Below are 24,597 nucleotides of genomic sequence, written 5' to 3' on the forward strand. Positions count from 1 at the left end.
TGCCATAGGGTCTAAGCCCCGATTTATCTTAAGGTCTGGGTGGCATGGTTGCCCCCCCCTCTCTCTCTCTCTCTCTCTCTCTCTCTCTCTCTCTCTCTATATATATATATATATATATATACATTTAGTCTACTATATTTTATATTTGTGTTTAAAGGGAAAATATGGCAATGGTAAGTGTCTAGTGTTGACAATAGATAAGTGTCAAATTTGGGTTGTGGCACAAAAATTAACTCATTAAGGTACCAAATACAGTTCGAATTTGCTAAAGTGACTCACTCTGGGGTTCATTATCTCCTTTCTTTAAGTGAAAAAAAAAAATGCCGTATCAAAACACGCAGACGTGATATTATATCACATGAAATTAATTAAACAATGATCCAGGATATCTTTCATCTTTGTCAACTTTATTCATTAGACGACCGTTTAATCTGAACTCATAAAAGCTACTCATTAAAGATTTTCTGTTCCTAAGGCATGAGGGGGTGTAGCTCAGTGGTAGAGCATTCGACTGCAGATCGAGAGGTCCCTGGTTCAATCCCGGGCGCCCCCTAAGGTGAATGATTTTGTTGAATTGTTTATATTGAAATGATAACGAAGTAAAAACCACAGCAGAAACCAAATATATACAGTATAATACTCAGGCAACACCACAAGCATTATATTCGAAATAATTTTGAGGGAGAAATTTTCACACACGCGCCCGCATACACACACACACACACACAATATATATATATATATATATATACATACATATATATATGTATATACATACATATATATATGTATATACATACATATATATATGTATATACATACATATATATATATATATATATATGTATATACATACATATATATACATATATATATATATATATATATGTATATGTATATACATACATACATATATATATGTATATATATACATATATATACATATATATGTATATACATACATATATATACATATATATATGTATATACATACATATATATACATATATATATGTATATACATACATATATATACATATATATATATGTATATACATACATATATATATATATATATATATATACATATATATATATATATACATACATATATTTGCGTAAAAATCACAGGAAAACACACATATATATATATATACATATATATACATATATGTATATACATACATATATATATATACATACATATATACATATATATATATATATATATATATATATATATATATATATATATGGCATATAATAACATTAAATCATACAATAACATTAAGTCTGATACGTAAAATTATTTACAACTAAGGAAGGAAAGCAGCTGGATAAAATGGCCTAATATTTCATTCAATAATATATGGGGGAGATGTCACCGTTGTAAAACTTGGTGAATTTTGCACAAAATGACTGCAAAAATGCTCATATTAGGCATATAGAAAGACAGCTATGAGACCAGGCGGGATTCAGAAGTGGGTATCAAACAACTAACCATAGCATAGCCATGTAATCATTCAGCTATTGAAAAGAGCAAAAGAATACGACAAACCACTACATATGGCATTTATGAACTGAGCATGCTTTCAATTATGACAGAATTTCAGCAATAATGATAAGCCCTTCGAAGGCCAGGAATAGATGAATCTTGTGTTAGAACACTTGAAGATATTTATACAGAAGTATAGTAATTCTAAAACTACATAAAAATAGTGAAAAACTCCGATTGAGAAAGGAGTTAGAGACCCAATATCTTCTAAATTATTCACAGCATGCTGAAGAAATTTTAAAGAATTCAGATTAGGAAAATTTAGGCATTAATGTTAACGGGAAAATATCCCCACAACTTGCATATGATGTAATTCTATTTAGTCAGTCATGGCAGGAATTGCTAAAGATGATAGAAAATGTGAATAGAGAAAGTAGAGATGTAGTACTGAAAATGAACATGAGTAAAACTAGCATAATGTTCAATGAAATTGCAGACAACAAATAAGGGTTATGGACGAACCTCTACAGATTGTTAATGAAATATGCACTAAGGATATATATCAGCAGCAGCCATAGATAGACCACTATAGGACAAAAGCCTGAGACATGACCTTCCCCTCCGGTCTGTTTCTGGTCTTTTTATGCCTGACTATACCAGCAAATTTTCTTGGGTTGTCAATCCATCCTCGTCCCTTCCTTCCCCTACATCGCTTGCAATCTCTAGGGACCCATTCCGTTATTGTTATTGATCATCAATTATCTGTCATTCTCATTATATGTCCTATCCATGTACATTTCTTTTTCTTACGTTTTGTTAGAATATCCTCTATTTTTCATATCCATGTTGCCCTTTTTGTCTCTTGGTATCATTCTCATGATTATTCCTTCCATTTCTCTTAGAGTTGTAACTAGCTTAAGTTAATAATGGTAAGACCCTCTGATTAAATACCTCTCTTTTTAGAGAAAGTGCCATTTTAAGTTTCATAATCTTACTTTGTTTCGAAAAAATCTCCCTCGCATGCTTATTCTTTTTTTAATATTTATCTCAATGGGCGATACAATGGTCAAGGAATTATGTCAGATAAAACAATTTAGTAAACTAAGATTTTTCTGAGTATCTCAAACTTTGCACTTATCAATAATAGAGATTGCATTTCTTAGCCTCGCTATTTCACATTGATATTTGGATAATCAATCAAGCAGAAATTCTTCTTTAATATTATGCATACCACTCGAGACGATTTTTAAACAGTTTTTTCATCATTTGGTTTCTTTTTGTTTCTGAAGCTCTGCTATAGTATTACATTGCAATTAATATAAACATATTGCAATTGTATTAAATTTGACGTTATGTAGGTCATTTAACAGTAATAAAACTTCTCCGTCATTTTATGGTCATGTGATGCATTTCCATTGTTGTTGCTTCAATCGTTTACGCATTTTACTCAAATAGCTCGAAAATACAATGCTTACAGGCAATGTATCCCGTTTTGTGTCTATTGTCATCTGTTCTGTTAATTTCCTGGATGTTCTGACATCCACCTCGCACTTCAATGATGAAGAAATACTTGATGCGGGTGGTGTTCAAAATTAAGGTCAGGTGAAACAGAATAGAGGTACTTGTTGAGTCACAGTATCATTGATGTCAAAACAAGACACGGCAAGAAAAAAAAAAATAAACACTAATGAAGAAAAGAAGAGGGCCAGCCACTCGTTATTGTATTATTCAGAAATTTTGTGAGTGATTCTGGTAATTTAGTTAATCTTTTTTTCTTTTGAGAGAGAGAGAGAGAGAGAGAGAGAGAGAGAGAGAGAGAGAGAGAGAGAGAGATCTGGTAATAAAAAATCATGTTTTATTATTCCCATTTTTTTTGGTCAGAAGCGTAATCCTCTATAAAACCTGAGGTACTATTTATAGTGTAAAGTATCAACAGAACTGCGATGTAAACTAATTTGAGTGAATAAATGGCGTGATGATTGCTGATGATTTGCGACATTGTAGGGCAGTTTGAAAGCGTTTGCAAAAAGAGAAAGCAAAGAGTAAATGCGAGCAAAGGGAAGTAAATGAGAGGAATTAGAAACCAGGAAGATGGGGTAAATCATGTTTGAATGGGTAATAAAAGAATGAAAGTTGTGGATTCATATAAATAATTGGAAGTAAATATTTATTTATAGTAAATATAACTGGGAAAGGAGGAGGTGGTACGAGACTTAAATGCATATAGAAGCCAAAGGAGGGAATGTATGGTGGGATGGTCCAAACAACTATCCTTCAACATGGTGTAGTGTGGATGGTAAACACAGCAAAAGGAGAAAGCGTGTAGCTGATGGGATAATCTGTTTCCTTATTTCCTTTCTTGTCAGGAAAACGGATAAGCTGGCTTTTTATAAGTATAGGTGAAAACATGGTTCAGGATATTTTGAAATGGTTTGGCATAGCGTATGACTGGTGTGTTTGACAGTAAGCAGAGTAATGGGAAACTAAATCTTTCTGATTCCAGTATTCTGGAAGTTTTATTCCTACTGTGATCAGATTTTGGAATGAACTTCCTAATCGGGCAATTGAATCGGTGAAACTTCAGAAGTTCAAACTTGCAGCGAATGTTATGATGATGAACAAGTTGACATACGTCTTTTTCATAGTTTATACATGGCAGATATATTTAAACATTGTTACTAATCATAAGATATTTTATATTTCTTATTCATTAATTCTCCTATATAGTTTATTTCCTCATTTCCTTTCCTCACTGGGCTACTTTCCCTATTGGAGCTCTTGGCCTGGTAAGATCGTGATTTTCCAACTAGGGTTGTAGCTTAGCTGGTAATAATAACAACAATAATAATAAGTAGTGAAAAAAATGTATAATTAAAAAAACGGCAGGTAGATAAATAGGAATAGAAGGTCAAGAAAGTATTAGATATATGATGTGAAAGACATATTGTAGAGGGCTGGATATCCAGGAAGCGCAAAATTGCATGCAAGATAAGAGGTAAATAGCAATACTTTTAAACGGGTTCAATGCCCTGCTGATGATCCTTCTGTGCAAATGTATGAGGAAATTCGTATTGTGAAAATATTACAGCACAATGGAATGGAAGCAAGTAAAAGTAATTAACAGTAATTTATAAAAAAATGTATTGGAATCTGCACAAGAGATGGGTGGAAAAGTTCCGAACAAGATAATGGAAAACTATAAAAAGACAAAAAATCTAATAAAAAAAGATGGGAAATGAGGATAAAATACAAGGGAGATGAAATAGAATTAGCAGAACTATTCAAAACAATAAACAAACTAAAAACCCAAGATATTCCTAAACAAAATCAGACCAAATTTGAGGAAACACTAAAGAAAGAAACATCAAATTGATGATAAGAATTCTTGGAACAGGGCGCCAACAGATGTTTGCTTTAAAGATTGAAAATGGAAATATCCACAACGGAGATGGTGTTAAAAATTGCAGAGGATTTCGATAAAATGCTATACAATAATGTTAGAAGAAATAACTTCAATCGAAATAATGAAACACCTGTGTTGGTACCAAACGTAACAGTAGGAGAAATAAAGAAAGCATTAAAAGGTGTGTGACCAGAGAGAAGATGGCCTAACAATTGATTTAATAATAGATAGAGGACTCACAGTAGTAAAACTCGCTGAACTCTAAACCATATGTCTGCAAGAATGCTCAATAACTACAGCTTGGACAAATGTTATCATTATACTAATTCACAAAATGGGAGCCACAAAAGACTTGAAAAAATACCGCCCAATAAGTTTACTTTCCGTAATATATAAAATATTTACAAAGATCATATTAGGCAGAATAGAAAAACAACTAGACTTCAATCAACCAAGAGAGCAGGCAAGTTTTAGAAGTGGGTATTCAGCAACTGACTATATCCATGTAATTGACCAGCTAATGGAAAAATCAAGAGTATGACAAACCAATATGTATGGCATTTGTGGACTCTATAAGAAAGCTTTTGATTCAGTAATAAGCTCAGCAATAATGAAAACCCGTCAAAAACAAGGAAAATATGATTCTTGTTAAAACACTTGAAGATATCTATGCAGGAAATACGACAATCCTAAAACTTCATAAAGATAATGAGAAAATTCCTATTGAGAAAGGAGAGACAGGGAAACTTCATCTCTCCTAAATTATTCACAGCGTGCCTAGAAGTATTTAAGAATTTAAACTGGGAAAATGTAGGAATTAATGTTAATGGGGCATACTTGACAACTCAAGATTTGCAGATGAAATAATTGTGTTTAGTGAAGCATGGAAGGAATTACAAAAGACGATAGAAGATTTGAATAGAGAAAGCAGAAATGTAGAACTGAAAAAGAATATGGGTAAAACTAATATGCAATGAAAATGCAGAGACAACAAATTAGAGTTATGGGCGACCTACTAGAGATTGTTAGGGAATATACGTACTTACGATAGACAGTGATTTCCAAGGACACAAGACCGAAATTAAAAGAAGGATGAACACGGGATGGAGAGCATTTAGTAAACAAAATGAGAGTATGAGAAGTAAAATGCCACTTTCTCTGAAAAGAAAAAGTATTTATTGAGATGGTCCTACCAGTATTAACTTTAGCATCGGACACTTCGAGCTGCACTAAAAGCTCAGAACATAATCTAGGTACAACTCAAAGAGCTATGGAAAGAATAATGATGGGAATAACAATAACACATAAAAAGAGCAACTTGGATATGAGAGCAAACTAAAGAAGAGGATATTCTAACATGTTAGAAAAAGAAATGGACATGGGCAGGACATACAATGAAAATGACAGAGATCTCCTAGAGATTGTAAAGGAAGCAGGGGAAGGAAGAGAAGAAGTGTGTGTGTATATATATATATATATATATATATATATATATATATGTGTGTGTGTGTGTGTGTGTGTGTGTGTGTGTCTGTGTGTTTGTGTGTGTGCATTACTTTGTTGAATATACATTTATGAGATAGGAGCTACGGATGAAGTAATGTCAAATAATTGAAACTTTTGTTTCTGCGGTTAGTTATCTTTTCAAATCTTTTTTATACCCACAATTACCGAAAAATGGTCAAGTCTACAGACAATGGATATTTCGCGTTCAAAACATGCATAGTAATCAGATGGATAAAGGAAGTTGAAATAACGATCACTTTACGTAAAAGCACCGAACTTTGACCCTTTGTACCGGAATAGATGTCACATTGAATAAATTAGGGATGTTTTATTATTCTCTCTTCGGGTAATCCCCAGCGGTAAGAGGACGATACATAAAAACTGAGGTTTGGCGCTTTCCGCAACCTACCTCCCCTTACTATAATATTCAACTCTCTCTCTCTCTCTCTCTCTCTCTCTCTCTCTCTCTCTCTCTCTCTCTCTCTCTCTCTCTCTCTCTCTCTCTCTCTAAGGTCAAATAGGACGTACAACACTACAATTTCGCACCCCAAATTTCCATGAGCCAAGCATGGCATTAACTGTGAATAATTAAATGGTTAACCGTAAATTTGTTTAACCTACATGGATGACTAATGCTAGACGCCTTTTGTTTTGATTCCATGTATCATTTTCCGCCTCATCTCTTCTCTCATATAATATTCTACTAATGTAAATGTTTTTATATGCAAGCAGTGTGCCTGCAAATACCCTCGTACATATGTCAAAATTTTAAATATACGCACAAACACACTAGCACAATTTACACCTTTACTTATTTATATGCATTATACACTATACATATAGTTTAAATACATATTGTTTATTAACACACACACACACACACACACACACACACACACACACACACATATATATATATATATATATATATATATATATATATATATATATATATATATATATATATATATGGTAAACGGACTGAATGCCTAATGGAAAAAATGCCTACAGGACAAAATACCTAAAAAAAACTTCAATTATGGAACGAAAATTTTATTTTATTTTATTATTGAGTTTAGGCTTCTGCCAAGCACTAGAGCTAGTGTGTGTGTACGTATGTATGTGTAGATTCTCGTTCTTAAGAATAATTTACCCTATCCTAATTTCCAGAAGTACCTCCTAATAAACCATAACTTAATGACCAATCTGCATATTTCCAATCACTTTACTTTAGTTCTAGCCTTTCTTTGTTATTCACTTTAAATATAAATTTCTAAACAATCTATATGTTCAGAATAAAGTTCGTTACCGGTCATAAAGGTGGAAAAAAACTTCTATATGAAGGCTTTGCTTATGTTGTCAATAGAAAGAAAGAGAATCGTATATACTGGAGAGGAGATAAACGGAATTCTTGCAGTGCCAGCATTATTACTTGTGGCAGTGAGATGCAGAAAATCTCAAATAGCCATTCACATCCACCAGAAGAAGCTCTCAACTGTTCACTGAAAGTTAAAGAAAGCATAAAAGAACGATCGCTGTAATCTAATGAAGCCACATCATCCGTGATCAACACCGCTACAAGTGATTTACCACCTAAGTGTTTGTGGTGCTTTGACGACAAAGGAATCAATAGCTCGTACTGTAATAAGTGCAAGAGTCCGGATTAATGCCGATGAAGATCTAACGGTGACTACAAAAGGTGATAATTTTCTACTTTACGAATCAGAAAGAATGAAAATTTACGCAACTATAAAAAATTTGGACATTTTACGAACAAAAACAAATGGTTTAGTGATGGAAGATTTTCCTGTGTGCCAGTTAATAAACTATTATACACAATTCATGCCTCTCTTACTGCAAGCAAAACATTGCCTCTTCTCTACTGTATAGCATCGAACAAAGACGAGAAAACCTATGAAGAATTATTTGAGTTCTTAAAAGACCGTAACCTATATCCAGAGTCCGTCACAATGGATTTTGAACAAGCAGCGATAAAAGCTTTAAGAAAATGTTTCCCATATGCAACTGTCCAAGGTTGCTTGTTTCACTTCGGCCAGTGTCTCTGGCGAAAAATCCAAAGCCTTGGTTTACAAGGCTTGTATAGAAGTCTTGAAAATGCTCTAATAATAAAACAAATACAAACATTAGCTTTCGTTTCCCCATGTGATGTTATTGATCTTTTTACAGATTTTATGCAATCACTAGACATGGAAACTGATGAAGTTTTCAGTGAATTCTTAGGATATTTCGAAATAACCTCGCTTGGCATCGTTCAGCGCGGTCGGCAGGGACCCTGGAAGGATGGCATCAAGCTTTCAATAAGAGTTGGTTAAACTCACCCAACAATCTAAAAACTAGTGAAAAAAAATTAATCTGGAACAAGCTAATACGGAAGTGATCCTCGAACAGCTGTCTTTGGGAGAGGATATAGCAAGAATTAATAAGAAATATGTTCAAATAAATGAAAGAATAAAGAAGGTTAATGCCACTTATAATAATAGTACAGGATTGACGCATCTAAGATCAATAGCACACAATTTGTAATGTAATAAATTTCCTTTATTTTTCTCTTATTCTTAAATATTTTAACTGGTGGCACTGAAATAAATGTAAAAATATTTTATGTACTGTAACTTTTTAAAGATTGCATTATATAAATCCTGTGCTTTTAACAATTTTAGAAATTCTGTTATAGAAATGTGTTTTAATAAAGAAATGTTCTCATTCTTGTGTCATTATTGTTATTAAAACATATGCAATGGGCTAGTCATAAGAACGAGAATCTACACATACACACGCACTGGCTCCAATACTGTAGGCATTTTGTCCGTTAGGTACTATGTCCGTTAGACATTTTGTCTGTAGGCATTCAGTCCGCACACGATATATATACAGTATATATATATATATATATATATATATATATATATATATATATATATTATAATATATATAATTTATATATATCTATATATATATAATTTATATATATATATATATATATATATATATATATATATATATATATATATATATATATGTATATATATATATATAATTTATATATATATATATATATATATATATATATATATATATATATATATATATATATATATATATATATATGTATATATATATATATATATATGTAGTATGTAGTATAGATAGATAATTAAGGAGATTTGAGCAAAATAAGTCTAGTAGTGATGTACGTCAGTACTTCGGCATGAAACTGGTAATGAATGTCACGCATTATCAATCATAAGTTCTTAGTCTCTCAATATACTAAAGCATTCGGCAAGCAGACGTACCTGTTCTTAGAGATAGAATAAAAGTAAGAAAATTAGGATTAGTTATGTTTATACGTTGACCAAATCGAAAAAAAAAACAAGTTAAAACCAGGCCTTTAACACTGAAGGAAGCAATATGTCGATATTCTAAATAGAATAATCAGAAAAAAAGAATTAGGAAAAAAATTCAAAGATTGACAGTTCAGGTAAAGATACCGGAACCGTGAATACGAGTAGCTGATGCTACCTTGGGGGTTTCACTAGAAAGCCAAAGAGAATTCAAATAAAACTGAAAACAACATCCTCATGAACTATATCAAAGGCAGAAAGATAGGAATGGGTAATTTGTTCAAATAAACTGGCGTCACAAAGCCCATGATCACCTGCAAAGCTTACAGAAGAAAGATAGAAGACAATGAACATTTGAGAAGGATAATAAAGGAAGGGACCAAAAAAATTATGATAGTTATAGTTAAAACTAAGAAACCGATTGCCAATCATTTCATATTTGCCACATCCAGTGTACTAAAGACGTCTCTGCAGCTTGGTAATTATTATTATTATTATTATTATTATTATTATTATTATTATTATTATTATTATTATCATCAATAATAATAATAATAAAAATAATAATAATAATAATAATAATAATAATTTGAATAATTACAATAATAATAATAATAATAATAATTATAATGACAATAATAATAAAAATAATAATAAAGATAATAATAATAATAATGGTAATAATAATTATTATAATGATAATAATAAATAATAATAATAACAATAATAATCATGATAATAATAGAAATAATACTAATAATAGTAATAATAATAATAATAATAATAATAATAATAATAATAAAAAGGAAATATCTATAAATATGAATAAACAATAAAAAACATTTTCGAAGATAATTCGTTGAGACTAAGTAATTTTAATTGATCACTTGAGTTTTCTGATCAAAACTTAATAATTTTTAAACTTTATACTTTCTGGATTTGTTAAAATACCATTTACCTATCTGTTAAAACAACAGCAAAAACCCAAATTAATCTGCGCAGGGAGGGGATTAAGGTTAATGGGACAGAACGAAGCCAGGTGGGAGATAGAAGGATATTCTATATACCTTTTGTTCATCATTCTAGCTGTATTGCTACTAAAATATTAATCAAAAAAAATATACTAAATGTTATTTTATAACAAACACCTAATTTCCCTTCGACTGTCTCCAATCAACTGGCCGACAGTCCTACCTCTAAGCAGGTACTTTTCATGAAACCTCTGTTATTTTTCCTTTTTTTTTTTTTTTCATTGAACGGAAGTCCGTTGTTCCTCCCAAACCTACCTCTCTCTCCCCACTGCGTTGCGTTTCTGTTATCAAGCCTTCCGCTCGCGGCTCTCCTCCCGTTCTCTTCCTCCCTTCTCCGGAATTGAGTGTCTATTGAAGAGCAGATCAATGACCTGATTGAAAGAAGTGCTTTGTCAATCACCTATTCGCCCTCACTATTTTTATATGAATATGTAAACTATACGAAGAAATGCGCACACAAGTAAGTATTAAGTGTGTAATATATACATATATATACATATATACATATATATACACATAAATATATATACATATATTCATATACACACATACATATATATATATATATATATATATATATATATATATATATATATATATATATATATATATATATAAATATATATGCATATATATATATATATATATATATATATATATATATATATATAGATAGATATATATATATATATATATATATATATATACATACATATATATATATATATATATATATATATATATATATATATATATCAACAAATGCTGCCGTTTCTAGTCCAATGCAGGACAATGTCTTCAGACATGTCCTTATGCTGGTCACTACATATTGGCATTCATGCAGGACTTTGGGTATTCCTTCGGTAAGGTTGAATATACCGAGGCCATCCACTGCTATCCTCGCATAAAACGCCGGCAAAGGAGTATCGCCCAGTAGGTGTAGACAACTCTGGACAAACTTTCAGATTTCCTTATCCAGCCCCTTGAAGTGGAATTTCTTTAGGTTCTCATGGATGGCTACATGGTTGAGCCGAGGTAGAAGCACATTTTTTAGGGCTCAGAATTTCTGCGGGGTTTTCAACGGGGCAACCTGTAGATTCCCCAGTTCCGTCCTGGCTCTACCTATCAGTTTCACACCCGTTTACATTTTTCCTGAGCCAGATTTCGACCCCAAGGTACTTCTATACCCCATCGGGACTCGTTACCGGGATACTGCTATTTCCATATGTGAAGGGGCGGGTATCAACGTACCAGCTCTTCCTTGCGCGATCGCCAACGATACCCGTTGTGGCACATTTCTGCAGGCCTGGCTCAAGGCCAAGCTACCCCGCCTCATCTAGTAGCTTTTTAACTGTATATGTCAAGCCAACTCTTGTTTGCGTCACAGCAACGATATCGTCATCAAACGCCAGATACATTATCACCTTCCCCTCTCAGCGTTGCCCCTACTCCTTAAGGGAGGCGTGTGAGCACAAAGTCTAGGGCTAGTTTGAAGAGCAGGGGGGGACAGTGGATCCCCCTGCATAACGCCTCTTGCGATATCCACATTGACTCCAGCTACCTAAGTGCTTATGCTGTTGTAGAATTCCTTGAGGTGATGAGTCGAATTCTCGTCCAGGCCAGCTACCCTTGGGATGTCCAGCAGGGTGGGATGACTGACGGAGTCGAATGCCTTCTTAAAATCTATGGCAGCCATATAGAGTGTCTTCGACTCCCTCTTGGCCTCCTTAATCAGTTCTTTTGAAAATAAAAGGTTGCTACTGATGCCCTCCTCAGCCTTGAACCCCTTTTGTCGGGCTGAGGAAGGAATGTGCTCCGCCAAACGCTTGGATAAAATCTTGTGCAACCCTCGTTTTGCCACAGAAGTTACAGTAATAGGTTGGAAGTCCCTAACCTCTTGAGGGACAGCATTCTTTGGCAAGAGAGTTGTTCTTCCTCTTGCCAGTCATGTGTTACGATCTTAGATTGCAGGATTTTATTGTAGTCCAGTAATTTTGTCACTAAAGTCAGTATCTCTTATGACATCAGGGGCCGGCAGCATTCTCAGGTTTGTTTTCTTCTTACACCATTCTATTTCTTCGATCTTAACGGTCTCAATAATGGTGCATGTTTGCTGTGGTGGATCACTATTGATATAGCTAGGTGGACTTGGCCTTCCAAAGAGGGTCATCCATAATTCCACCATCCCTGGCGGAAGGGCCAGACTAGCTAGTGGGTCTTTTTCAAAGCTGGCATTCTGGGTAACTCGTCTCCGGTTCTTGTCCCAGCCTTTTTAAGTTACAGCGTATTTCATTCTCTTCCTAGTTTTACGAGGAATATTCCTCCCCAGGTTATCACTTCCCCTGCCATTATTCCTTTCTATTCTAGGCCTCCTGCCAAAGGACTGTTCCCTCAAGTCCCAGGAGGGCTTCATGCTCGGTCCTGTCGTGGTCGCCTAGCAGAGGAACTAAGGGCAGCGACACTCGGCACAGTCAGGATGGAGCATCTGAAATCCCTACCCCCTCTGCCTACCATGGAAGGATCCAGGAAGGAAGATGTCCAGTGGGTGAGTGTTACCTAACTAACCTAAGTTCCTTAGTACCTGATAGTACTTTTCCCGGACAGGCCTGGCCCCCTCCGCAGCTCTCTTGCCTCTCTTACACGGGTCTGTTTTCCTGCCTCCTAATTTTATTGGGTCGTGGTAAGGATTTGAATTGGAGCAAATGACAATTTCTAAGAAAATTGTGTTTTTCCTAACATACATAGCACGGACAAATAACGCAACTGGCCCCCAATCTTTCCCCACTATAGACCCAGCTGTAATATACTTTTTTCTTGGGACCAGGGTAGAATGGTTAATGGCGACCTGGGAAGGTCGCCTGAAGCATCCCTCTAGGGCATGATGGGTAAAACAAGAGGTTAGGGTCGTGCAGGTGAGAAGGAAGGGATTCGGGGGTCACACCTAATGGGTGGAAACCCTCAGGTCGCAGAGCTGACGCTCAAGGGCTCCTCATTTTATTGGGCTGTGGTAAGTATGTTAGGAAAAATAAAAATTTTTAAGAAATTGTCATATATATATATATATATATATACATACATACATACATACATATATATATATATATATATATATATATATATATATGTTCATTTATGAATATTGAACATTAGCTCCTTAGATGTCATAAAGCGCCTATGGGCAACACGACAAAAAAGTCTGCTATTTCACTATAAAGTAAAAGTTTAGATGTTGGCCTGCAAGATGTAATGACTACATCTAAGACGGAGGCATAATACACGGCTAAAAAAAGTAAGTGCTGTCTAGTGGCCGAAGGGACGTTACAAATACTCTGAAGTAATACCCTAATGACATAGTGTAAGGTGCACTGATGGCCCTACACCCCACAAGGAAATTCTTGTTCAATACCGATGCAAATGTGGCGTCTATTTCTTAAAACAACAGTCTTCTCATATCTCCTCTTATTCTCAAAGAAAAATATGAAAACTACCAATATGTTGTTCCACTTTATCTAATTCAGACAGTTATCTAAGCCATTCTCTTATGGAGCCATTCACTTATGGCCAGCCTCAATTCTATATAATTTGGACAGAGAAAATGTAATCAAATATAAAACCTGGTTCAGCATGATGCCCCCTGCTTCAGCAAGCACACACAGCTTATGGCCGTCCTCATGGTGAACAATCACAGTGTCTCGGAAAAGGTCACTCGAGAGGCGCATTGTGTTAATACCACCTAAAACATACTAATCTACAAACCCTTTGTTAAAATGGACTTAAAAAGTCCTTAAAAATAGGATAATAGATGCTTATAGGTCTTTTATAGGTATGTAAATATGTAAACTATGCTAGTCCCCGATGTCTTGGGTTTCCTAAGTGATATTGTTCCTCATACTAAGAGTTATTTTCACTAATAACTTGTGGTAGGCATGCACTTCCTTCATGTAAGCAATACCATTATTCCATTGCCTTTTGCAGTGTTCTTGGTTTATATGTGGATTATCCCCATTTTCTTCATTAACATATCCTCTACCATGTTGCTGGTGTATCCATTATATGTCAACATATCTTTTATCTATACCAGTTCTGTATGCCTCCCCTTGGATTAAGACAGTGAACATTTGTAACCATTATATAGATAGGTATGGCATGCTAGGTAGGTTTCCTGCAGATGACATGAAAAACCAAGCGTGTTCTCCTCACAGGCTTTAATGGTAATTGAGGACCTCGTTTGTTTTATGGGAGTCTGCTAGCTTTTTTTAGTGTCATCTGCTACATTGATAGTAATAAAGTTGTCATCTAAATTTCTAACATAAATTTTTGTCTTTGGGGTCTGCCAGAGGTCTTGTAACCCGTTGCAACCATACACATGTTAGCAGAGAACTCAAGGGGTGATCCAGTTGGTAATCTATCCACTTGTGTGAAAAGATCACCTCTATGTGAGAGCAATCTGTTCTTCTTTGTTAAAACCCTCAACATCTGTAAGATTTTTCAAGGGATCAAAAGGGATCAGAGACAGTCCAATCTGTAAACATTCTCCAAGACGATATGGAGGACGTTATCTGGGACTTTGTGGGTAGCTAGGTTTATGAGTTTTGATGGCTCCCATAGCAATATCCAAATCCATTGTCGATGGTCACATTGGTATTTATATCCTGCTGTGCTAACCACCTTAGAACACTTAATATTCTATTATACACTGTTTGCCATAGTTACCATTTCACATCCTCTTAGCTTCAGTATATCCGTTGAATCATTTTCTATTCTCTCTAATAGGGCCATGCAATTATCCATCTTCATGTATTCATCTTTCTTTATGTAAGACACAGAGCAGAAATTTCACCTTTTCTATGAACTATGTACTTTCTCTCACAGCTGACTGGCAGCTAATTAAGTGGTTTATTCAGGATCCAACGAGAGAAACAGCTGCGTTGACCACTTGCTTTTCCAACTAATTCATTCACAATACTGTAGTGGGAGTAAGATTATGCTTGCCCTTTTGCTGAAGATGTTAAGGGCGGCCAATACATAAAGATTCCAATTCTCTTTGTAATTGGATGAGGATTCTTTTTTTTAGCTGGTATGAAGTCCAAATTCTAGCGTGCATTTCGGGCCTCTGAGGTTTATTCCTAACAGGCTGAAATGACTGTCAAGAGTGTTACAGGTTACGTACAAAAGTAGCTTCGTATGTACCATACTGGATATCCTGATTTGCTTTTGCTGAGAAATCTTCAAGGCAAAACTTGTCCTCAATTCTTTATCTCTGTGTTGGTGTAACTTTGCATGGTCCACCATGATGTTCATATCCTTCTACTTCAAAATAAACTTTTTGGATGTTAATGCAGATGTGGCGTCTAATATTTCAAAACAACACATTTACACGTTTCTTTACCATTCCATATCCCTAAAGCGTAAACCTGGCGGGAAGAAATAAAAAACAAATTTTCAGTGTCCCAATTTAGAGAGGGAGAGAGAGAGAGAGAGAGAGAGAGAGAGAGAGAGAGAGAGAGAGAGAGAATCATCAACAACTGTAGTTAATACTAGTGAGGGATATCAAAATGAGTCTAGGGCACCTTCATTATTTTTTATGATTCATCGTCTTCCGGTGGTAAGTATGGTTAATACTGAAAAGGAGAAAGGTTATGGAATGTTAAAGTCTAAGATGTCGTGAAAAACACTTTGATGTCTCAAGATTTTCTTAGTTGTTCTGCATGCGGTAGTGTTCAAGTACCTTGGCTAACTATAGTACCATCAGGTAATGAAATCATCTATTTCCTGATTATGGTAAGATACGTTCCAAATCCTATTTTTGCACCAGGCAAATGTTTTTGCATAAGTATTTCCATATTATAAAATTGAATCACTTTTCAATCAGCGATCCAACACTTTCTTCAATGCGGTTATTTTCTTTCCTGTTTAATTTCACATGTCCTTTCAAGTATTAACAATGCATATTTGTTTTCTGACTTTTAAATAAAAGAATGTACTTCCAAATCGAACTGCGCTCAAATCTAGCTCTCTATTTGTTCATTATGCGCATCATAACAAGTGGAAGCAAGTTCCCAAATGGGGATTTTGAAATAGTATTCCTTCACATAACTAATTTTTGAGTTTTAGTAACTGGAATGAGGTAAAACTGAACTTCGGCAAACCTCGTTGTAAACAGCTTCGACAAAAAGATTTTTATATACTGTGCAGGGATAAGGAGAGCTCCATGATCATGTGTAGTGTGATTTGTAATATACCAAAGCCTACGATTCAGCGGATTCTTGTCTGATGAAGACGACACTCGTACCATCTGCCATAAACAATCTCACGAAAGTGAGGAAGGAGAAACACCACCGTCATTGGTGGTATGGAGGAAGGATGCGCCATTGTTTCGAGTAGGAGACCGGATGAACTAATGTCCTACTGCTAGAGAGGAGAGGGAATAAGAAGTCGAAGGGAATGCACATTCAACGGAAATAGGGGGATGAATAAAGGAGGAAGATAAGCAAATTGAATTATGTAACAAAAGACGACAAAAAGACTTTTATCACCAAGATGTCTAATCAATTGGGAACAAAAACTGTAAGAAGAATAAATCAAATATCCCAAAAGAAATATCTTGAGATTTACTTTTTGAAATAAGAAATGCATGAATAACAGCCGTCTATCTCTTTTGAAGAAAGGTAGAGAGAGAGAGAGAGGGGGGGGGAGAGAGCAAGGAAAGTGAATTTATTGAAAGAAACTGAGAAGAAAGGAAGCTGAAAAAGAAAAAGGAGGCAATTTTACGGGAAAGGGAATGACATTTAAAACAGCATGGAGACCGAGCGAATGAGACCAAATAGATGGTAATATTTCAATGTTAAAGGAAAATAAGCACGTAAACATAGGTGTATATATTGCATGTATGAATGTTCTGACGCTCGTTTAAGATAAAAGGATTCGTACAAACATAGAAGCGTAGATTTTATAAATATTTAATAACGAGACTATATAGTATACCATGCCAGGACAGTTAGAATAAATAAATTGCGGACGAATATTTTGTGTGTGTGTGTGTGTGAGAGAGAGAGAGAGAGAGAGAGAGAGAGAGAGAGAGAGAGAGAGAGAGACAATTTGTAGAAAATAGAGTTATTGGACTGTTATCATTATGAAATTATTCTAAATAATTTAGATAGCACTTTCCTGAAATGTGCTATATATTATTCGGTAATAGCAGGATATTAATATCAATATAATTACTCTATTCACTGAATTATAGTCCAAAAAATTTCACTATGCGTAATAATCTCTCTCTCTCTCTCTCTCTCTCTCTCTCTCTCTCATATCTCTCTCTCTCTCTCTCTCTCTCTCTCTCTCTCTCATATCTCTCTCTCTCTCTCTCTCTCTCTCTCTCATATATATATATATATATATATATATTTCTTTAAATTCTGTTAGCTTCGTTTAAAAATTAGCGAACCAATGATAGATGACAATATGAAAAGGCAATAAAAAGGCGATCGAGGTTATTACAGTCGCTAACAGTAGGATAAATAAAAAAGAAACATATAAGGAATAAGATGAAGCGGGAGAAGACGAAAACGTTAAAAGTAGAGAAGAGTATGCAAAGAAAGTAATATAGCTTAGCATCCAAATTTTAAGGTCTCTATGTTGGCGATTTTAGAGAAAAAAAAAAGAAAAAAAAGCGCCCACTTCCTTAAATCGATACGGCTGGAAAGGGGCATTGACATACGCTACTACAGTTTAGAGGCCAGACATTATTTCATTACTGTGCTGATAGGAGGGATTTCGGTCAATTTAGACCTGAACCCGAGGAATAATAGAGTTAATTTCTTTAACAGAACGTTAGTTTGACATTTATCATTTGGTTTTAATCTTCCAATTAACTGTCCGTTTAAAATATCTTAAAATAAGATTGCAATTTAACAAAGGGCAGTCCAGTTGACTCGTAATCTGAGTTTTATATAGTACCGCACCGTACTCTTTTAAAACAATGACATGTATAGATTATATGAAATCAAAGTAATCGTTCATTTTAATAATCCTTTGGAAATAGGTTTTAACTTGGTTTACATTTTCACACTATTAATCGGCAAGTCTTTATCTTTTATAAAGGAAAAAAATGTTATTGAACTGAATGGTGATGTCATGACATCACATGAATGTTTACAAACATTGGGAGAACTTAGCAAACTATGAAAGTCTGTACAAAATATGCAACGGTTTTCCAGTGATTGGCTTTATTAAATATCAATGTAACAGAATTGTAAATACATCAATACAAATAAAAGTAATCACTTACTTGCATATAGCTATGAGCATGATCATATGTGCATCACTAAAATTCATGTACCTGTAGTTTTGTTCATATATTGAAATTTATCCTTTATAGTATATATATCTTTACAAGCTAATTACCGTAGCTTACAGCAGACGGTCAAAGTTTGTGGAAAGTTTGAATTGCACTCAGGTTAACCTTACTGTACTCTCAACCCTACGTCATCTGAAACTTCATTGCACCATTTACCTCGACCTTGCAATTAGACTCCTGGTTCCTAGATATTAGGATCCTTCCTTTTCAATAACAGTTATTTCTAGGTATTTCTGTCCTCTCCACTCGCAACACTACCAAATTATATATATATATATATATATATATATATATATATATATACTCATAAACCATAGGACTTATAACCATCTCAATACACTTGGATCATTCATTTGACCAATGCTTACTTTTCGATTAATTCTATGGTTGACCGCATTTCACACCATTTCAATTCTCCTTACACAAAGTATTTTATAGAAATAACTTACACAAACATTCAATCTATCTTACTTCTTTATTTAACATTCACACTTCCCTTCCCTAAAGAGCTGGCTCTATAAAAACTTCATACACTCAAATTAAGTGCATATTCTTCACAACCTTTTTCTCTTACAGTTTACTTACATATTCTGTGAAGCCTCTTCCCTCATCCTTCCATCAAATTTTATATCTACTTCTAAATACCTATACAAATCGGCTGGTTCTATTCTTCAACACATATCAACATCTTCATCATTCAATGTTCTTGATTTTCATTTACCATAATCGTCCTACTCTATACTTTACTGTAGGGTTCCCCTGCTACATAGAACCAGAAAATCAACCCTTTAAAGTAAAAATAAGTATAGCAACTCATGATTACTTCCATTCTATTAAATTGTTAACAGTTCGTAACTGTGGGTATTTTCCCAGTGTCTCAAGTTTTGCCTCATTATCCCCATCAAAAGCACTGTTTCACAATACATCATCTTCCCCTACGATGGGGTGTGTATATCATTTCCCATGATACACACTCAGAAACCCTATTTTTGAAGAAACGATACCAATCTCATCAGCATTGACAAAAGAATACAGGAGCGAACATGTCAAGCTTTAAACGTGACTTGAAGCAAATCTTGATTTACCCATTAGTCAGACTTACACACGGAATGTCGCCCCCAAAACACACATACACACACAAACGAGTGTGCACAGGTGAGAATAAAGCCACACAAAATCCAAGCTAACACAAAGAAACCTTATGCTTGAGAAGATCATACTGACTCCGGATCAAAAATAAGAAAGGATGATGTTTAGCGCTCTCTCTCTCTCTCTCTCTCTCTCTCTCTCTCTCTCTCTCTCTCTCTCTCTCTCTCTCTCTCTCTCAACTTTTGGGCCGTTCTCACGACCCCCAATTCCACACTACGCTCAACTCCGCCTCACATAAATCTACACTAAGCCATATAAGGGCGGTCAAAATCCATCAGACGTTCATGAAATTTTGCAGAATCTATCAAAATACATCTAGAAACATAAATAAAGCGCAAAAATTAAAAGAGTATGATATATATTTTGAAAGTAATACAAAATGTACACAGACAAACAAAAAAAAACTTTCTTTTAACCAATGTAAACTATGTTCTCTTAGGGAAAATAACTTATCTATTAGTAAATGGTTTAAACAAAAACCTCCCTATTATATAAGCTTCCTTTTGAGTCCATATTTACATTTTTAGGTAGCATAAAGAACACACTGAAAAATAAAGCACATGTTTCCACAACCTCGAGAAATATGAATTTAATAAATGACCACAGTAGGACAAGATAACACATTTACAACATTTGATCAAAGAGTTTGCAGGAAATCCTCTCCTCTAATGTGGAGCCAAAAAATACAAAAGCCATATCATATTCATTGGTAATTTCAACACCAGTGAACCAGGGGCAATGAACAATTAAAAGTAATTCAGTTTTATCAACTAATTTTAACTAGAGATATCGCAACCTCTGACATGTTTATCCTCTGGAGTATCCATGACATCGATCTATATAGAGGATCAGGAACGTCACTAACTTTGGTGGGCCATGGAAATGTCTTGGTTTCTTTGTAGGCATTGAGTAAATTAGTGTGAAGCTCAAGACTAACCTCTTAGATCCGGTCATTAGCTCTTACATCATAAGAAGAACAAACAATTGTTTTCAGCGATTCTGAAGATTTACAAAATATCAGTGTGTCCTAACATGGGGCTAATGGAAAGCCGATGCTGTCCTACAGGTCAGAACAGTCTTCAATCTTCAACTTGAGGTTATTATTAGTTATTTCACAAGATTGCTCATTATGTTTTTGTTGGATAGATTATCATTATTCACATTCTAAAGATGGCAAAGTTTTAAACCCAGACCTTTGGAATATTTTTTTTTTTTTCAAATAGTACACATGCGAAAACGCTTTCTCAACATTTCTTTTCTTGCCTGATCCTTCCTCAGTTTCTGTGATAGTGTAACGCTGCTGGGGTACTCGTCTCACTAAATACTGCTTGCGACAGGACTCATGAAATTGTTCAATAGGCATCTGAGTGGAACTTCTACAAGCCATAGCTATTACCCGGCCCTTCTTTGCCTTGTCACCTTTGTAAAATATACAGTATTGACCAGATATCGTTATATCACCTTTTTATAGGCGGCTTGTTCGGTTACATTCAGTATTTTTCTTTATGCTTGACAATATGCAGTGACCAATTCGAAAAAAGACTCACGCCGGCAACTTTCATGATAAACACGTAAATGAATAAATGAAAAAAAATAATTTATACTAACTCCTAACTATATATCAACAAGTACCTTTAAATAAAAAAAAATCAAAGGCACTTCATCCCTTAAAATATGATTGGAAATCTTCAGAAGATACCATCGTTTAATTATTAGGATTTATTAATTTGTAACGGATAGAGAATTTTTTGCATTTCTCTCACTATTACGTAACATTTGTCTATAAAAAATGTCAATATGGACTCAAATGAAAGCGTATGTAATAAGGAAATATTTATTATGCAAAATGTAATTATAGATTAATTATTTTCTTGTGAGAGGGCTTCGTTTGCAAAGCAATATATGTTAAAAGCAAGTTTTTTTTTTTTTTCGGTTGTCTGTGTACTTTTGGTATTACTTAGAAAATTTATATCATACTATTATAATTTTTATTCTTTACATGTTTCCAGATGCATTGCATTAGTCCTAACAAAATTTCATGAACGTCTGATTGTTTTTGACCGCCCATACAAGACTTAATGTAGATTTAGAGGCGGAGTTGAGGGTGGTCGCTAAGTTCTTGACTTAGCCCAAGACATAGGCTATCAGGAAATATGAGTTAAAAAAAAGTTAGCAGATAACATACTGAGGGGATGCCCCTGGCACCAAGCATGTATGTATGTATGTATGTATGAATGAATGTATGTATATATATATATATATATATATATATATATAATGTGTATATATATACATATTTATATATATATATATATATATATATATATATATATATATGTGTATATATATACATATTTATATATACACATATATATTTATTTATATATACATATATAAAATACATATATATATATATATATATATATATATATATATATATATATATATATATATATATATATATCGGAAATGTCATATCAATTTCATTCGTTTACTAATGGGTTGGCCTCTCAAGATCCGCTGAATCATCGGTTTGTTAGTACCCTTGAGAAAAAAAAAATTAAGAGTCTACGCAGATAAATTCCCTTAATCTATGTTATATGTTCATACTCTTGAATCTGACTAAAATACCAGACTAAAACTTTCGTTTTGTACTGCAAGATATTTTGAAATTTGTTCAGCTTCATTCCAGTAATTACAAATGTTTTAATAACTTGACCACTCTAGAAGTTTACCCATGGGCCCGGTACTGAGGAAAAATTGTAGTCTCTAATGCAGCCACAGTAATTTTTCCACATCCGAATATTATACTCCACATCTATATACCAGTCATCAACCATCATTGAAGCTTTAGCGGTTATCAAGGATGAAGTAGTCGTATACATTATTAAAGTTCCAGGGTTATAATGCGAGCACCAAAGTATGAAAAAATAAATACATTAGAAAATATATAAGAAATACGGCAAACAACATAAAATGATCAAAGTATAAATGGGAATTATGTAAACATACTCAATAAAAATATACTTGTCTCCAATGAATTCCTATATTTTCTCGGATTAAACTATGACTGAAAACTAAAAGGAAATACAAACCAATAAAACGAATATCACGTCTATAATCTCACACATTCCCTGACAGCGGCATATTTGTTTGCCCTTTAACTGCTAATTAAGACAACATTAATATCACTTTGCAAAGCAGATTTATTAGTTTAGTATGTATGCGGGACTTGAAGACTTTATCTCGCTTAGTTCAAATGTTAACCCCTTATTAACTTTATATTGAATTTTTGCACTCTGCATATAACCTAGAACATCATAAATGCTATAATAATGTTGAATTTTCATGAAAATCTGGATATATGGAAAAATTTAGCACATCAAAATCAATGTGATTATAAAGTTAATAGTAACCTGAGTCCGACGGACATATATGCATTTACATACATGTGTCTATGCCTATTTATGTACCCTTTATATTGGTGTATATATACATATATGCATCATAAACATATATTTATACATTCATATGAGATAAACATTCACAAAAGTGTTTATACATACATGCTGAAACACACACACACACACACATATATATATATATATATACACACATAATATATATATATATATATATATATATATATATATATATGTATATATATATATATATATATATATATATATATATATATATATATATATATATATATATATATATATGTATATATATATATATATATATATATATATATATATATATATATATATATACATTAGTAGGTTGGTCTGGGCACCAGCCGCCCGTTGAGATACTACCGCTAGAGAGTTATGGGGTCCTTTGACTGGCCAGACAGTACTACATAGGACCCTTCTCTCTGGTTACGGTTCTTTCCCTTTGCCTACACAGACACCGAATAGTCTGGCCTATCCTTTACAGATTCTCCTCTGTCCTCATACACCTGACAACACTGTGATTACTAGACAATTCTTCTTCACACAAGGGGTTAACTACTGCACTGTAATTGTTCAGTGGCTGCTCTCCTCTTGGTAAGGGTAGAAGAGACTCTTTAGCTATGGTAAGCAGCTCTTCTAGGAGGACACTCCAAAATCAAACCATTGTTCCCTATTCTTTGGTAGTGCCATAGCCTCTGTACCATGGTCTTACACTGCCTTGAGTTAGAGTTCTCTTGCTTGAGGGTACACTCGGGCACACTTTTCTATCTAGTTCCTCTTCCTCTTGTCTCTTAAAGTTTTTATAGTTTAAATAGGAAATATTTATTTGAATATTGT

At 33.9% G+C, this 24,597-nt stretch overlaps 1 long non-coding RNA gene and 1 other non-coding gene across 2 annotated transcripts in view; one reads left to right on the top strand and one right to left on the bottom strand.

Annotated features, from left to right (window-relative positions):
- The window catches only part of LOC137644539 (uncharacterized), a 474,459-nt gene that overhangs the window by 289,210 nt on the left and 160,652 nt on the right, over positions 1-24,597 (bottom strand). The window lies entirely within an intron of this gene.
- Positions 482-553, top strand: TRNAC-GCA (transfer RNA cysteine (anticodon GCA)). Its single transcript has one exon. It is a non-coding gene; the product is annotated as a tRNA-Cys (tRNA).

This window comes from Palaemon carinicauda, chromosome 1 (assembly GCF_036898095.1).
Source record: "Palaemon carinicauda isolate YSFRI2023 chromosome 1, ASM3689809v2, whole genome shotgun sequence".
Taxonomy (NCBI): Eukaryota; Metazoa; Arthropoda; class Malacostraca; order Decapoda; family Palaemonidae; genus Palaemon; species Palaemon carinicauda.